The 16,885-nt window shown below is 33.6% G+C and overlaps 1 non-coding gene across 1 annotated transcript; it reads right to left on the reverse strand.

Annotated features, from left to right (window-relative positions):
• Window positions 1-429: 429 nt before the first annotated feature.
• LOC148547122 (small nucleolar RNA R71) lies at window positions 430-537 on the reverse strand. Its single transcript, XR_015897887.1, has one exon. It is a non-coding gene; the product is annotated as a small nucleolar RNA R71 (small nucleolar RNA).
• Between the last annotated feature and the right edge of the window lie 16,348 nt (window positions 538-16,885).

Below are 16,885 nucleotides of genomic sequence, written 5' to 3' on the forward strand. Positions count from 1 at the left end.
GAAATTTTCAAACAAGAAGAAGCCATGGCAGCCGAAAACAACAACAATGCCAACAATGCAAGGAAGGTGCTTGGTGACTTTACTGCACCTACTCTCGACTTCTATGGGAGAAGCATCTCAATCCCTACCATTGGAGCAAACAACTTTGAGCTTAAGCCTCAATTAGTTTCTCTAATGCAACAGAATTGTAAGTTTCATGGACTTTCATTGGAAGATCCTCATCAGTTCTTAGCTGAATTCTTGCAAATCTGTGACACTGTCAAGACCAATGGGGTTGACCCTGAGGTCTACAGACTTATGCTCTTCCCTTTTGCTGTAAGAGACAGAGCTAGGATATGGTTGGATTTACAACCTAAGGAAAGCCTGAACTCTTGGGAAAAGCTGGTCAGTACTTTTCTGGCCAAATTCTTTCCACCTCAAAAATTGAGTAAGCTAAGAGTGGAGGTCCAGACCTTCAGACAGAAGGAAGGTGAATCCCTTTATGAAGCTTGGGAAAGATACAAGCAATTGATCAGAAAGTGTCCTTCTGACATGCTTTCTGAATGGAGCATCATAGGTATCTTCTATGATGGTCTGTCTGAACTGTCCAAGATGTCATTGGATAGCTCTACTGGAGGATCTCTTCATATGAAGAAGACACCTGCAGAAGCTCAGAAACTCATTGAGATGGTTGCAAATAACCAATTCATGTACACTTCTGAAAGGAACCCTGTGAATAATGGGACAAATCAGAAGAAAGGAGTTCTTGAGATTGATACTATGAATGCCATATTGGCTCAGAACAAAATATTGACTCAGCAAGTTAATATGATTTCTCAGAGTCTGTCTGAAATGCAAGCAGCAACAGGCAGTACCAAAGAAGCTTCATCTGAAGAAGAAACTTACGACCCTGAGAATCCAGCAATGGAAGAGGTAAATTACATGGGAGAATCCTATGGAAACACCTATAATCCTTCATAGAGAAATCATCCAAATCTCTCATGGAAGGACCAACAGAGGCCTCAACAAGGCTTCAACAATAGTAATGGTGGAAGAAATAGGTTTAGCAATAGCAAACCTTTTCCATCATCTTCTCAGCAACAGACAGAGAATTCTAAGCAGAGCCACTCTTACTTAGCAACCATAGTCTCTGATCTAATTAAAACCACTCAAAGTTTCATGACTGAAACAAGGTCCTCCATTAGAAATTTGGAGGCACAAGTAGGTCAGCGGAGTAAGAAAGTTACTGAACTCCCTCCTAATACTCTCCCAAGCAATACAGAAGAAAACCCAAAGAGAGAATGCAAGGCCATGAACATGTCCCACATGGCCGAATGCATAGAGGAGGGAAAGGCAGTGATTTCCACTGAGGAAGACCTCAATGGACGTCCACTGGCCTCCAAGGAGTTCCCTAATGAGGAACCATGGGAATCTGGGGCTCACACTGAGACCATAGAGATTCCATTGAATTTACTTTTGCCATTCATGAGCTTTGATGAGTATTCTTTCTCTGAAGAGGATAAAGATGTTACTGAAGAGCAAGTTGCTAAGTACCTTGGAGCAATCATGAAGCTGAATGATAAGTTATTTGGTAATGAGACTTGGGAGGATGAACCCCCTTGCTCACCAAAGAACTGGATGACTTGACTAGACAGAGATTACCTCAAAAGAGACAGGATCCTGGAAAGTTCTCAATACCTTGCACCATAGGCACCATGACCTTTGAGAAGGCTCTGTGTGACCTAGGGTCAAGCATAAACCTCATGCCTCTCTCTGTAATGGAGAAGCTAGGGATCCTTGAGGTGCAAGCTGCAAGAATCTCACTGGAGATGGCAGACAATTCAAGAAAACAAGCTTATGGACTTGTAGAGGATGTCTTGGTAAAGGTTGAAGGCCACTACATTCCTGCTGATTTCATAATCCTAGACACTGGAAAGTGTATGGATGAAACCATCATCCTTGGCAGACCCTTCCTAGCCACAGCAAAAGCTGTGATTGATGTTGACAGAGGAGAATTGGTCCTTCAAGTGAATGAGGACTCCCTTATATTTAAAGCTCAAGGATCTCCTTCTATAACCATGGAGAGGAAGCATGAAAAGCTTCTCTCAATGCAGAGTCAAATAGAGCCCCCACATTCAAACTCTAAGTTTGGTGTTGGGAGGTCATCATCATGCTCTAAGTATCTGTGAGGCTCCATGAGAGCCCACTGTCAAGCTATTGACATTAAAGAAGCGCTTGTTGGGAGTCAACCCAATTTTATTTAATCATATCCATTTATTTTCCATTGTTATTTTATGTTTTCTGTAGGTTGATGATCATGTGAAGTCACAAAAACAACTGAAAAAGCAAAAACAGAATGAAAACAGTATTAAAAACAACACACCCTGGAGGAGAAGCTTGCTCGCGTTTTAACACCAGAAAAGGGCACAGAACTGGCGTTCAACGCCAAAAATGGGCACAGAGCTGGCATTAAACGCCAGAAATGGCAGCAACCTGGCGTTTAATGCCAGGATTGGCAAGCAAGGGGCGTTTACACGCCAACATGGTGCAGGGATGAGAAATCCTTGACACCTCAGGATCTGTGGACCCCATAAGATTCCCACCTACCTCATCTCTCTCTCTCTCTCTTCTTCACACCTTCCTATAACACCCTTCCTCAAATACCCTTCACTAATCACCTCAATACCTCTTTCCCAAATGCCCCTCACCTATCAAATCCTACCCTCTTCTCCATAATCTCTTCACCAAATCCACATCCATCCATCATAAAATTCCACCTACCTCACCATTCAAATTCAAACCACTTTCCCTCCCAAACCCACCCATACATGGCCAAACCCTACCCCTTTCTCCACTCTTATATAAACCCATCTTCACTCCTTCATTTTCACACATCATAAACAATCCTTCTCCCCCTTGGCCGAACCAATAAGCCCCCTCCATCTCCTCTATTTCCTCTTCTTCTACTCTTTTCTTTCTTCTTTTGCTCGAGGACGAGCAAACCTTCTAAGTTTGGTGTGGTAAAAGCTAAAGCTTTTTGTTTTTCCATAACCATTTATGGAACCTAAGGCCAGAGAAACCTCTAGAAAGAGGAAAGGAAAGGCAAAAGCTTTCGCCTCCGAGTCATGGGAGATGGAGAGATTCATCTCAAGAGTGTATCAAGACCACTTCTATGAAGTTGTGGCTAAGAAGAAGGTGATCCCTGAGGTCCCTTTCAAGCTCAAAAAGGGCGAATATCCGGAGATCTGACATGAGATTCAAAGAAGAGGTTGGGAAGTTCTCACCAACCCCATTCAACAAGTCAGAATCTTAATGGTTCAAGAGTTCTATGCAAACGCATGGATCACTAAGAACCATGATCAAAGTGTGATCCCGGACCCAAATAATTGGCTTACAATGGTCCGGGGAAATGCTTAGATTTCAGTCCGAAAAATGTAAGGTTGGCATTCAACTTGCCCATGATGCAAGGAGATGCACGCCCCTACACTAGAAGGGTCAACTTTGATCAAAGGTTGGACCAAGTCCTCATAGACATTTGTGAAGAGGGCGCTCAGTGGAAGAGAGATTCAAGAGGGAAGCCGATTCAACTAAGAAGGCATGACCTCAAGCCTGTGTCTAAGGGATGGTTGGAGTTCATCCAACGCTCAATCATTCCTACTAGCAACTGGTCTGAAGTTACTATAGACTAGGCTATCATGATCCATAGCATCATGATTGGAGAGGAAGTAGAAGTTCATGAGGTTATATCCCTAGAACTCTACAAGGTGGCTAACAAGTCCTCCACTTTGGCAAGGTTAGCCTTCCCTCATCTCATTTGTCACCTCTACAATTCAGCTGGAATTGACATAGAGGGAGATATCCTCATTGATGAGGACAAGCCCATCACTAAGAAAAGGATGGAGCAAACAAGAGATCCCACTCATGGACAAGAGCATGAGGAAATGCCTCATCATGAAATTCCTGAGATACCTCAAGGGATGCATTTTCCTCTACAAAATTATTGGGAGCAAATCAACACCTCCCTAGGAGAATTAAGTTCCAACATGGGACAACTAAGGGTGGAGTACCAAGAGCATTCTATCCTCCTCCATGAAATTAGAGAAGACCAAAGAGTCATGAGAGAGGAGCAACAAAGGCAAGGAAGAGACATTGAGGAGCTCAAGCACTCCATAAGATCTTCAAGAGGAAGAACAAGCCGCCATCACTAAGGTGGACCCGTTCTTTAATCTCCTTGTTCTTATTTTTCTGTTTTTCAAAAATTATGCTTTATGTTATATCTATATTTGTGTCTTTATTACATGATCACTAGTGTCTAAGCCTTAAAGCTATGAATGTCCTATGAATCCATCACCTTTCTTAAATAAAAAGTGTTTTTAATTGCAAAAAGAAAAAGAAGTACATGAATTTTGAATTGTAAAACAGATTAATTATTTTGATGTGATGGCAATACTTTTTGTTTTTCTGAATGAATGCTTGAACACTGCATATTTTTTAATTTGTTGTTTATGAATGTTAAAATTGTTGGCTCTTGAAAGAATAATGAAAAAGGAGAAATGTTATTGATGATCTAAAAAATCATAAAATTGATTCTTGAAGCAAGAAAAAGCAGTGAAAAGTTTGCAGAAAAAATATATGCAAAAAAAAAGAAGAAAAGAAAAAGAAAGAAAAAGAAAAAAAGCAAGCAGAAAAAGCCAATAGCCCTTTAAACCAAAAGGCAAGGGTAAAATAAAAAGGATCCAAGGCTTTGAGCATCAGTGGTTAGGAGGGCCCACAGGAATAAAATCCTGGCCTAAGCGGCTAAACCAAGCTGTCCCTAACCTTGTGCTTGTGGCGTGAAGGTGTCAAGTGAAAACTTGAGACTGAGTGGTTAAAGTCGTGGTCCAAAGCAAAAAGAGTGTGCTTAAGAGCTCTGGACACCTCTAATTGGGGACTCTAGCAAATCTGAGTCACAATCTGAAAAGGTTCACTCAGTTATGTGTCTGTGGCATTTATGTATCCGGTGGTAATACAAGAAAACAAAATGCTTAGGGTCACGGCCAAGACTCATAAAGTAAATGTGTTCAAGAACAACATACTGAACTAGGAGAATCAATAACACTATCTGAATTTTGAATTCCTATAGAAGCCAATCATTTTGAACTTCAAAGGATAAAGTGAGATGCCAAAACTATTCAGAAGTAAAAAGCTACTAGCCCCGCTCATCTAATTAAGACTGATCTTCATAGATATTTTTGGAATTCATTGTATATCCTCTTCTTTTTATCCTATTTGATTTTCAGTTGCTTGGGGACAAGCAACAATTTAAGTTTGGTGTTGTGATGAGCGGATAATTTATACGCTTTTTGGCATTATTTTTAGTATGTTTTTAGTATATTTTAGTTAGTTTTTATCATGTTTTTATTAGTTTTTAAATAAAAATCAAATTTCTGGACTTTACTATGAGTTTGTGTGTTTTTCTGTGATTTCAGGTATTTTCTGGCTGAAATTGAGGGACCTGAGCAAAAATCTGATTCAGAGGCTGAAAAAGGACTGCAGATGCTGTTGGATTCTGACTTCCCTGCACTCGAAGTGGATTTTCTGGAGCTAAAAAATCCCAACTGGCGCGCTCTCAATTGCGTTGGAAAGTAGACATCCTGGGCTTTCCAGCAATATATAATAGTCCATACTTTGCCCGAGATTTGATGGCCCAAACCGGCGTTCTAAGTCAGCATAGAAATTCTGGCGTCAAAACGCCAGAACTGGCATAAAAGCTGGAGTTAAATGCCCAAACTGGTACAAAAGCTGGCGTTTAACTCCAAGAAAAGTTTCTACACGTGAAATCTTCAATGCTCAGTTCAAGCACACACCAAGTGGGCCCGGAAGTGGATTTCTGCACCATTTACTCATTTTTGTAAACCCTAGGCTACTAGTTTTCTATAAATAGGACCTTTTGCTATTGTATTTTCATATTTCAATTAATCTTTAATCATGTTTTGATGATTTAACCCTCTTCGGGAGGCTGGCCATTCGGCCATGCCTAGACCTTTTGTTCTTATGTATTTTCAACGGTGGAGTTTCTACACCCCATAGATTAAAGTGTGGAACTCTGCTGTTCCTCATGAATTAATGCAAAGTACTATTGTTTTTCTATTCAACTTAAGCCTATTTCTTCTCTAAGATATTCACTCACACTTCAACCTGACGAATGTGATGATCCATGACACTCATCATCATTCTCACCTATGAACGCGTGCCTGACAACTACCTCCGTTCTACCTTCGATTGAGTGTGTATCTCTTAGCCTCCTGGTTCATGATGCATGGTTGCCTCACCTGACAACCGAGCCTTCCATTCCATGAGATCAGAGTCTTCGTGGTATAGGCGAGAATCAATTGGCAACATTCTTGAGATCCGGAAAGTCTAAACCTTGTCTGTGGTATTCCGAGTAGGATCTGGGAAGGGATGACTGTGACGAGCTTCAAACTCGCGAGTGTGGGCATAGTGACAGACGCAAAAGGATCAATGGATCCTATTCCAACATGATCGAGAACCAACAGCTGATTAGCCGTGCGGTGACAGCGCATTTGGACCATTTTCACTGAGAGGACGGGAGGTAGCCATTGACAACGGTGAAACCCAACATAAGCTTGCCATGGAAAGGAGTATGAGTGATTGGAAGAAGGCAATAGGAAAGTAGAGATTCAGAAGGAACAAAGCATCTTCATACGCTTATCTGAAATTCTCACCAATGAATTACATAAGTATCTCTATCCTATTTTATATTTTATTCATCTTTGAATTATAAATTCTCCATAACCATTTGAATCCACCTGACTGAGATTTACAAGATGACCATATCTTGCTTCAAGCCGACAGTCTCCGTGGGATCGACCCTTACTCACGTAAGGTTTATTACTTGGACGACCCAGTGCACTTGCTGGTTAGTTGTGCGGAGTTGTGACAAAGAGTTGAGATTACAATTGTGCGTACCAAGTTGTTGGCGCCATTGATGATCACAATTTCATTCACCATAGGCTTGCATCGAGTAGTTGAGTATCACAAAAGATCATTACCAACATTAGTAGGGGAGAGGAGATGAAGATTGCAACAGTAGTTCAGACCATTCAGGACAATTACATGGCTAATATTTCAATTACAAAGGCTTATTCGGTGAGGGATGAAGTACATGGCAGGGCTATTCTGCAATATAGCAAGCTGAGAGATTACTGTGTAGAGATTATGAGGACAAATCCTGGGTCTACGACTCAGATTTTGGTTGACAAGCCTTTAATTACCCACCAGCCAAGGTATATGAGGATGTACATGTGTCTTGATTCTAATAAGCAAGGATTCTTGGCTGGTTGCAAGCCTATCATATGAGTAGATGGCTACCACCTAAAGGGTGATCATGGTCAACAACTTTTGGTGGCTATTAGAAGATATCCGAACGATAATTATTTTCCAATTGTTATTGCTGCTGTAGAGCCTGAGACTAGAGACACTTGGGGTTGGTTTATTAACCTGCTATTAGATGATATTGGACATGTCAGTAGAAGGAATTGGATATTCATGTCCGACCAACAAAAGGTTATCACTTTTAAGTTGTCATTATGTCGTTATTACTTAGGTAACATTGCACTATGTATTTAACATCTTGGGTATTCATATTAAGTTGTCATTATGTATTTATTTTAAACAACTGAATTACTTGGTAAAACACTTGGGTATTAATTAACTTACGACTTCATACTAAATTTATTAATATAATTTGTTTATCTTTTAAGAGTTCATTATATCTATGTTCTTTTATGTTTTTGGTTTATATTATGTATTTTAGGGTTTGATGCAAGTTTCTCAAGAGATGATGCCAGCTTTAGAGTATAGACTATGCTTGAGGCATTTGTATGCCAATTGTAAGAAAGCATATGGTGTTGGGACTATTTTGAGGGACTTAATTCTATCAATAGCTAAAGCTACATATGTGGAGGAATGGGAAAGAAGGATGACTCAGCTAATGCACATCAACCAACAATGCTATGAAAAGTTGGCAGCATTGGATCCAAAGTTCTGGTGCAAGAGTCACTTCACTTTCCTTGCTAAGAGTGATATGTTAATGAATAATTTTATGAAGCTTTCAATGAGAGAATTTTGGAGGCAAGAGACAAGTCTATTCTTACAATGTTCGAATAAACTCGGTGCTGTTAGATGTCTCGATTTACTGAAAAGAAGAAGAAGGCTGAAAAATATGACGGTACAATCTTGCCAAAAACAAAAAAAGAGGCTTGATGTCATTGCAACATGAGCTATGGAGTGGCAAGCAAGATGGGCTAGAGGATTGAAATACAAAGTTTCTCATAAGAACCAGATGTTTGTAGAGAGGTTCGTCGTTGACTTATTGGCTGGAATATGTAGCTGCAAATTTTGGAGACTGTGTGAAATGTCATGCCCGCATGCTTGTTGTGCCATATTCGATAAAGGAGACAATGCAGAAGATTACTGCAACGACTTCTATAGCCCAGCAGCCTATCTTGCAACTTATGGTAAGTTAGTTTTCCCAACCAACGGAAAAAATATGTGACCAAAAGTGGAGTGTGATACTATTATACCTCCTGTCTTTAGAGTGAAGCCAGGAAGACAAAAGATGGTAAGGATCAAAGAACCTGATGAGAACCGTTCTCAGACAAAGCTTAGGACGGGTACATCTGTGACATGTATCAACTGTAGGCAATATGAACATAATAAAAGGCATTGTCCCAATCCAATAGTTTCAGGTATCAAACAAATTAGAATATATGCTGTTGTTTTACTATTTTTTGGTTGAAATGATTTGTGTTTGATATGTTTAGTAGAATAGATTGTCATAGATGACATTTAAGCTAGTGAATGTGATATATTTTGGAGACATATATACTGTTGTTTTACTATTTTTTTAGTTGAAATATTTTGTGTTTGATGTGTTTAGTGGAATAGGTTGTCATAAATGGCATTTAAGCTAGTCAATGTGATATATTTTGGGGACATATATGTTGCTGTTTTACTATTTTTTGGTTGAAATATTTTGTGTTTGATGTGTTTAGTGGAATAGGTTGTCATAGATGGCATTTAAGCTAGTCAATGTGATTCATTTTCTAAAAATACATGCTGCTATTTTACTATTTTAACTTGCTTTAATTTCTGTTAACTTGCCACTGATTTATGTTGCAAATTAGTTGTGTTATACCTGGTTTCAGAGCTTGTAGTTGCTGCTGTAGCCAACGGAGATAATGTAGTTGGCCTAAATGGAGCTGCTGCTGCCACTGACGATAAAGTTGCTATTAACACTGCAATTGCTGCACTTTTATGCTATTTTGATATTTTGTTATAAGGTTAGACTACTTTTAATTGTTGCACTTCTTGAACTTTAATTTTAGATTAGGTATATGGCATACTATATGACCACTTATTTTGTGATATATTGTGGACATATGGTATAAAGAAACACTTATTTAATGAACTTCTAGGTATGTGGCATGTTATATGGCCACTTATTTTCTTAATTATTGGATATATGGTGTAACTTCAAATATTGAACTCTAAAATTTTAATCAACTGTGTTTTATTGTTATACACACACAAAATATATTAATGCAAAATATAATCAAACTAAATATAATTAACAATAATTGAATTGAAGTTGTAGAATCTCTTACATTAGAATTTTACAACACAGTTAACTTTAAACCCTTACAAATCACATTGCAATTACTAAGACTATCAAAAACATAAACAACATATATTGCATTTTGCATTGATTTTTTATATTGTCTTCCAATCTCCCAACTTGTTTTTGGACAATATTAAACTCATCACATAATCTACCCACACAAGCATCCTTTTGTCCAGCTTCAACAATTAATCTCTCTATCTTCACGCTTAATTTCTCTATCTTTCTTTTTTGTGCATCTAATTTCCTCATTTCAGCCTCCAACTTACCTTAATCTTGTGTTTCAACAATTCCAACAGCAGCAACAACGACAGATACGCTTCTTGTTGCACTACCTTCAACAATCTACTCAAAAAATTTGCATCTTCTGTTAGGACAAGAAATAAATCTTCTATTAGGATTTCTTGTTATTCCAGAAATTTGAAGAATTAAAATGTCATCACAAAAACAGTGAATTCTCCTTTTCTTTTTCTTTGGTCACCCATTCTTCGAATCGTCATCATCACCAATTCACTAAAAAAAGTTATATTTTAGAATCTTTCCACAAACAATATATCTCCTACCATGGTCAGAAACAGCCGATAAAGGGCGCATAGTTATTACCTCCCCACAAAAACACAGGTGTCTTCTTTTCTTCGGGTTGGAGCTCCTCGAAACACAACTTTCTGAAGAGAGAATAAAAGAAGTTCCTTGACTTTGATCCATAGGTTTGTGGAAGATGAAATCTGAAAAGAACAAAAAATGGGGAAGAAGAGAAATCTCAGAGAAATTAAAAATATAAAGTGCTTATCGGTGGAAGATAGGGGTATACAAGTAATTTCACAATTCACTAACTCTTTTTTGACGTTTAACGTTAATAGAGACTAAATTATATAAAAAAAATAACGTCAAGAAACCCAATTGAAAAGAAAAACGTATATGTACTTAATTGAAAATTCAGTGAAACTATAGAAATCTGCAGAATAATTAAACCAAAATTAATATTCTTGTATTATATTTGGTGATAAATTAAAACAAATTATAAAAGTTTAATTTATTCTATTTTTTATAAATAAAATTTAAGAAAAAAAATATAATAATAATAAAATTTAATTATAAAAAATTAATAAAAATAATAAAAAATAAAATGTATCTATTATTAATATTTTTATATTTTTTGTTTTTATTTTATTTATTAAATATAATTTTATATTTTTATATTTTTATTTTAATGTTCCGCGCCTAGAAATAAACTCATTCTGGGATCTCCGGTGGGTATAAATCAAGGCATAACTCCACGACCACAAATATATCTTGGCATCACTCATGAGCCTAAAAGTGGAACCATCATGGAAAGTTAAGGAGGAACAACAATGCATAACGAAGATCCCAAAAATAAAAACGGAGAGTGAGCCAGTAATTTTCTTTTTGGGCTTAGGCCCGTCGGATTACAAAAACATTAATAAATATCCCATACTTTAGTATTTTTCTAAATAAAAAAAAAGGCAGGTTATGACTTAACTATGAGAAAACCACAGATGAAGCGAAGTCAAATTGAAAGTATCTAAACTTCAGATAATGATGTCTTATGACGATATAATGATTTCCATTATGTATACACTTCAAATTGGCTTAATTTTCTTTTCAATTAAAAGTTTTATTTTTGTATCTAATAATAAAATTCTATATATAGGTACTAACTAACAAAAAATTTAATTATTCAGCAAAAAAAGGAATGTGGAATTAATGAAACTATCAAAGTTAAAATTAGTTTGTCAATGAAGTTACCATGAAAAAGAAAACGAAAAGTTAATTAATTGAGATGTTGCCTGAAATTTAGGAAATCATAAAAATGGCATTGGTTATGTTATGTGACATATGATTTGTGGTGATATATACCTGCGTTTATGTAGGTCTATTTATAAAATATAATGAGCAATATTACATTAGCAATAAATATTATTATTTTTTACCAATATTTGACTAGCAATCATTTGTAGCTACATTATAATAAAATAGTATTTTTGCAACTTTTTTTTATGTTTAGTGAAGATTTTTATCATGCTAATTTTTTTTGCAACTGTTAAAAAAAGTCACGGATTTAAACGTCAGCAGATAATATAGCAATAGCTTTGGACCACCGTTGATAAGAAGTGTCACCAAATTATTTGTGACAATTTTTAAAGTATAAAATCGTCACTAATTTATAAATTTTGTAATACTTGTTAATGTGTTTTTTATGTTATATTTTACGACGATTTGAAACCATCATTAAGTTAGTAAATCTTGTGCCAATTTTTTTAATATTTCGTAACTTTTTAAAACCATCATAATATTTTTAACGACAGTTTAAAATCGTCACTAAATTACTAGTTCATGTAAGCATTATTTTAAATGCTTGTGATCCTTTAAAATCCCACAACATTTCCAAAACACTTATTTATTAAGCTCAATACTCAATACTCAATGTCAACAACACAATAGAAAAGTCAACAACCATATTAATTCATTATCAGATAATATCTCTTGCGAGAGAAAATTAATTAGCATGTATTTATCATTAATCAAGTAATATATTATGATTTCTATCTCAATAATTTCAATCTATCCAAGAGATATGTAAGAGCTAATTTATCACTTAATCACATACTATAACACCTGGATTCAAAGGTTGATCAATTAAAACATAAATCTAAATTTTCTCAACATTATGGTTGCCTAGCAGCGCAATTATTAATCATAATAATATTAGTAAATTTTTTAAATTATATGTAATAAATATTTAAAAAAATAAAAGTATAAATTAAAAATATAAGAGGTAAAAAGCTAAAACTAAATAAAAAATTAAAAAAATATTCATATAATAATAATAATAATAATAATAATAATAATAATAATAATAATAATAATAATAATAATAATAATAATATATTTTTATGTGAATAATATTATTAGAATATTTTTAATTATAAATTTAATGTATTTTTTATAATTTTATAAATTTATTTAAATTATATTATTTTATTAATTTTACTTTTTGTAGTATAAAAAGGTAGAGAGAGATAGAGAATGAGAGAGAAAAGAGAGAGAAGAAGAAGAAAGAGAGAGAAAGTTTGTTAATTTTGGAGAAAAAAATTTATTTAATTGTAACGAAAGAATATCTCGTGATACAGCTTAATTTGTCAAATTAGTAATATAAAATATAAATTATAAGTTATATGTAGTGAGAATAACAGAGAGAAATACAGAAGGGGAGAGAGGTAGATAAAAGGATGAAAAAAGAGAGTTTAATAATTTAAAAAAAAATTATTTTAATTGTAATGATGATTAAAGAGAGAGAGTGTCATATGTTGGTTGTTAAATTAGTAATATAATATAACTATATTTTAATTTTAATTTAATTTTAGTTATAATTAGAGAATATTATGTTATATATTTTAATTGTTAAATTTATAATTAGTCATTTATAATATACAAGAGAGATAGAGTTGATGAAAGAATGAGAGAGATAAAGAAAGAAAAAAAAAGAAAATGAGAGAATTCTTTAATTTAAAAAAAAATAATTTTAATTACAATAAAGGAATAATATGTGGTACATTTTTATTATAAAATTAGTCCGATATAAAAAATGTCTTTTATAATTGGTTTGTTCCTTTGTTTTGTGTATATTATAGCTAGCTAGCCTGGTTCCTTATATGGTGAAATATTTTATATTGTAATAGTTAAAATCTTCATGACAAAAAAAAAAATTTATTAATTATTTTAACAAATTAATTAAAAAAAGTATTGGGTATCAATAATCAATCTGTCAATTTTTTATAATTCAATTAATAATTTAAACTATTTTAATAAATTTAAATTTCAAAAAATGACATGAATAAAAATTTTGAGTAATAAGAATTGTGTTGAGTAACTGCCCACAAAATCACTATGATCAGCTTTTGTCTTCCTCCTATTATCGCGGCATCTTCTTTCTTGCCAACAGCATCGCGTCGCTGCCGCTACAGCGCGCTTCCGTCATAGCTTCACAACCACCATGTCACCAGTTTCTTGGTGCGTGGTAGTTTTGTTCCGGCAGAAATTTTTATCGTGCGGATTGCGGTCAACGTCCTCGCCAGGTGCCAATTCACCACCGCTGGGTGCACTATTGTTCCAGCCGCAATAACCGCTGTGTCACCAGTTCATTGGTGACGGTGAAACTTGTTATCGCGAAAACTCGTACGTGTTCCATCACCCGATTGTCATCGAACGCGTATCCCTCGACGTCGTCCCAAAGTCACGAACAAAAATCTCGCATCTTTCGACGGCTTCGTCGATGGAACGCATATTTGGAGAAGAAAGAACAAATACATCATCTATTGATGTGGGTTATGAATATTTTTTTAATGGAAGTGTCTTTTTATGTATGTGTTTTTAGAAAGTGTTTTTTTATACAAGTATCTTTTAACAGAAGTGTCTTTTGTAGATGTGTCTTTTAAATAGATGTTCTTCTAATAGAGGAGGAAGGTCGAGAAAGAACAACCGTCGAGATCGGAAGATGAGACTGAACTTAAATGGTAAAAAATAGAATTAATTATATTTACTAGTAATAATTAAAAATAAATTAGATTTATTATGAATGATTAAACATGTATTTTTTTTTAAATAGACTTTAAAATTTAGTCCAACAAAAATTAATAGAAGTTGACAAAATTCCTCTTGATTACCCAGCAAGATTGAATTAACTATCACCTCCATATATAGTTGAGGTGAATATAATTATTATCCTATTCAACGTTTACTTCCTTTTTATTTATGCCTTTTATTTGTTCACATCGCAAGGGGAAACAAATAGGGTCGCTCTTTCTTATTGTTGAAAAGTGTCTTATAGCTCTCAAGTTGAGATATTATTTAAACAAAATTAATAAATTATAGAGAAAGTAGATTGAAGACACGAAATTGGTCTTGATTTTCTTATTTCGAAGTTTTTAGGTACAGTTTATTTTTAGAAATTGAAAAATTGAAAGACTGAGATTTAATATTGTATTTGGTAGTTAGTGTTAATGATTGAAACTAAAATTTTAGTTTGAAAATACAAAATTTAAGTCATTTTAGTACCTCTAAAAAATAAAAACATAAAAGACTACAATTTTTTAAGATAGAAACTGAAATTTTAATAATATTTTTTTGAGAAAATTTCACTCCCCTCCCCTGCGAAATACTAAAATGACATCCCCCTCCTCTCTATTTTATAAATGTACATTTTTCTCCCTTCTAACTTTTAAAAAACATTCTCTTTAATCAATTTTAAACTTTTTGTGTTAACTAATGTTAACTTTATCCATTTTTTAAGAAAAAATAAATTATTTTTTGAAAAAATACCCGTTAACAAAAATTTATTTTTTATCATTAAATTTTACTTGCCAAAATATCCTTTAATAAATTATTATTTTATTGATTAAATTGTATTTTCACCAAAATATTTAAAAAAAATTAATAATTAAATTATTTTTTTCTAAGATACCTACCCTTCAATAATTTTTTAATTATTAAATTATAATTTTACTAAAATTTTTGTTAACAATTATTTTTATATTTACTATTAATGTTTTGATATCAATACATATTATTTTAAAATTAAATAAAAAAATCTTACTACGGTTAATATGTATAACAATTAATATATATTGATATTGAAAAATAATCTTACTAAAACTTTTTATTTAATGTTAAAATAATATATATAGATATAAAAAATTAATAGTAAAATATTAAAAAATTGTTAACGAAAATTTTGGTAAAATTATAATTTAATAATTAAAAAATTATTGAAGGATATTTTAGAAAAAAATAATATAATTATTAAATTTTTTTAAAAATACAATTTAATCAATAAAAGAATAATTTATTAAAGGATATTTTAGTAAGCAAAATTTAATGATAAAAAATAAAATTTTTGCTAATGAGTATTTTTTAAAAAAATAATTTTTTTCTTAAATGGATAAAGTTAACATTAGTTAACACAAAAAGTTTAAAATGGATTAAAGAGGAGGTTTTTTAAAAGTTAGAAGGGAGGGGAATGTACATTTATAAAATAGAGGGGAAGAAAGTGTCATTTTAACATCTCGCAGGAAAGGAGAGTGAAATTTTCTCTATTTTTTTTTAAAAATATCTTTATTTAACTTTTCAAATTTTAAATTTATTCCTTAATTTCTATATATTTACTTTAAACCAAAAATAATATTGAAACATAACTAATAAATCTAGTACATTTTACATTAAACACATTATAGCGATTTAATTTTGTCTCTATCTCTTATTCTTTATTTCTTAATCTCGAATTTCTTCTAAGTGTAACCTTACCATTTTAAATTTATTATTTCTAAATATGGGAGTAATAATGTACCTACGAGACTGATTTGACGTTCAAATTATAGGTCACCAAAGACATTAAGTTAAAAATCATACTTAAAACATATACATATATTTAAAATAGGGTGCTTGCTACGGTACGATGATAAATTTATACGTATCGATACGTTAAAAATATGGACAAGTAGTAATAAGTTACGTGAAATTTATTTTCTACATCAGCATTTAATTTTTTTCAAATATATATTATATCACCACTTTTACTAATACACCCATTTAATTAAATAAAAATAAAAATATTTTTTATTTAATTTTATAAAAAGTCTTAAACATCCTTACTTTATTTGATTAGATAAAAATACCTTTTTAAATTAATCAAATTTTAGAATTCAATTAATCCTAATTTTATAGTTTCAATTAATTTAAACAACAAAACAAAAACATATAAAAAAAAAACAAAAATCAATCGTTCTTCGTCTTATCCAATTCTCCTAATCATTCGTGCCCCCTCTAAAGCAAAGCAAAACATATCAAAAAATTAAATAAAAAATCAATATGTTCTTCATCTTCTCCAATTCTCCTAATATCATTCGTCCCACCTCCCCTCCCCTCTGAAGCACACCAAAACGGCAAAACCCTAGCCCTAGGTTCTTTGCCACCGGCGTCCCCAGGCTCAGCGCTTCCGCTTCTTCCTCTTCCCTCTGTCCGGAACCCAGGTAGCTCGGCACGTCGTCCCCATCCTCGCTGGCTTCTCTGTCCGTGGCTTGGAGCAGCTCGCCATCGGGTCACCGCTTACCGTCGTCTCTGCTCTCGCCGTCGTGTCGCCGGTTGCCGCCGTGTCTCCGTCGAAGGTTAGTGGCCCTGCTTTTAATTTTGCTCTGGTTGCTGAATGCT

The sequence above is a fragment of the Arachis ipaensis genome, chromosome B8, assembly GCF_059453495.1.
Source record: "Arachis ipaensis isolate K30076 ecotype BB chromosome B8, ASM5945349v1, whole genome shotgun sequence".
In the NCBI taxonomy this organism is placed as follows: Eukaryota; Viridiplantae; Streptophyta; class Magnoliopsida; order Fabales; family Fabaceae; genus Arachis; species Arachis ipaensis.